Source organism: Sciurus carolinensis, chromosome 11 (assembly GCF_902686445.1).
Source record: "Sciurus carolinensis chromosome 11, mSciCar1.2, whole genome shotgun sequence".
Classification (NCBI taxonomy): domain Eukaryota; kingdom Metazoa; phylum Chordata; class Mammalia; order Rodentia; family Sciuridae; genus Sciurus; species Sciurus carolinensis.
Window position 1 is genome coordinate 117,334,224 of NC_062223.1, and position 1,828 is coordinate 117,336,051.

Below are 1,828 nucleotides of genomic sequence, written 5' to 3' on the forward strand. Positions count from 1 at the left end.
GACCCCATCACATTTGATTGGCCCAGGACCCTCTCCGTCATGCTGGATGGTCTCCACATGCTGTGGCGACCCAAATAAGAGCAGGGAATGTCTGTCCCTCATTACAAGTCTGGGTCTGCAGCTCTGACCACTGCCCTCCCTTCTAAGGCAATGGTTCTCAAACTTGAGGGTGCACTTATGAGAATCACTTGGTGAAATTGTTCAAATGCAGTTTCTGGTTTCAGTTCTTAGAAAATATTACTTAATAGCCCTCAAGATACCCAGGAATGCCCATTTTTGTAAAGGTTGCAGGAAATCCTGATGCAGGTGGTCTGAAGCCCACTCTTTGAGAATCTGTTCATATAGGGGTTGTAATTCCATTTGAACTTCATTGGCACCTGCAAATACAGAGGCTGAGATAGAAATAATGATAATAATCCCACCGGAACGAGAAAGGAGTGAGGCTGAATCGGCTCCCTGGGTGTTTGACCCCTTCCCTTCAGAGGAAGCTCCAAGTCTGTTTCCAACTCTAGCACAGATGGCACCAGTGACTATTTTTGAAAATGCTGTGACTTCCATGTCAAAGGATACTAGGATATTGAACATTTCAATGATAATGGGAAGAAGTACTAGGTCTGGAGTCCAATGGGGACTTTGTGGTTTCAAGCAAGTTTCTTCCCTCTGTGACTCTTGATTTACTCATCTGTGAAAATAGAGATAATGAAACCAATTTCTTAAGATTGCTATGGTTATTAAATAAGATAATGGATATAAACAAACTTAAAGCAGTACCTCCTGCAGAGTAGACTATAGATACCCACTTTATAATTATTCAGCAATTATGTGCTAGATTCCATGTTAGTTTTGGGGGTGCAGAGATGAATTGGCAGTGCTGCCTATCTGCAAGGTGTTCTCCATGTGTTAAAGGAGGCAGCCATTAGTCTTCACCTTGAGACAGAAAAAAAGCAAGGAGGCAGGGTGACTCCTAGGACTATGACTTCTTCTTTTTCCCAGATGATAACTGTTACCATCTAGGAGGTGGCGAGTGGCCGACTGAGACCCAGTTGTCCTTTCCTTGGGGTTGGCCATGAGAAGGACAGGGTCCTATCACTCAGTTGGCTGTCTCAAGTGAAGCTGGTCTTCAGCAAAATTCAAACTCACTGAATGAGCCAGGGAACAAGGGCCTGATCAGCATGTAAAATTCTTGCCTTCATCAAAGACTAAAGTCTTATATACCTATGACCCATGACAATGCAATACAGGTTCTGGAAATTTCCTGTAAGGAAATGATCTTTAAAAGAGGAGAATTTGGGGGCTGGGGAGGTAGCTCAGTCGGTAGAGTGCTTGCCTAGTAAGCACAAGGTCCTGGGTTTGATCCCCAGCACCTCCCCCCACCCCCACCCCCCAAAAAAAGAGGAGAATTTCACATGCAAAATGATACGTCAAAAGCTGTTTAAACAAAATTCTTGCCCTTTAACCCAGATATTCCAAACTAAAAGCCTATCCCAAGGAAATAATCATAGAGCCACTCATAGGTTATGTTACACAAGGATGTTCGTTATAGTGTTCGAAGTAAGAATTTTTAATCTAATGCCAAATGAGAGAGAAATTGGCTCAGTAGATTATGGTATTTTCCAGAAATAATATTCAAAACATTGAACGATTCATACAAACAAAGACTCTGAAAACACCTCTTGCAGCAGGTATCAATCTTTTGGGTACGCAGATTGTAGAAGGGGTGGGAGGAGTGTTCAGGGCAGCCAGGAGTGAAAGGCAGATTGTGTGGTTGTGCTGTTAGTAACCAAGCTGAACACTCAACTAGGACTTAGACGAGAATCATGCTGACATT

The 1,828-nt window shown here is 43.1% G+C and overlaps 1 non-coding gene across 1 annotated transcript; it reads left to right on the forward strand.

The window, feature by feature from the left end:
• Window positions 1-1,296: 1,296 nt before the first annotated feature.
• Trnat-agu (transfer RNA threonine (anticodon AGU)) lies at window positions 1,297-1,371 on the forward strand. Its single transcript has one exon. It is a non-coding gene; the product is annotated as a tRNA-Thr (tRNA).
• Window positions 1,372-1,828: the final 457 nt, after the last annotated feature.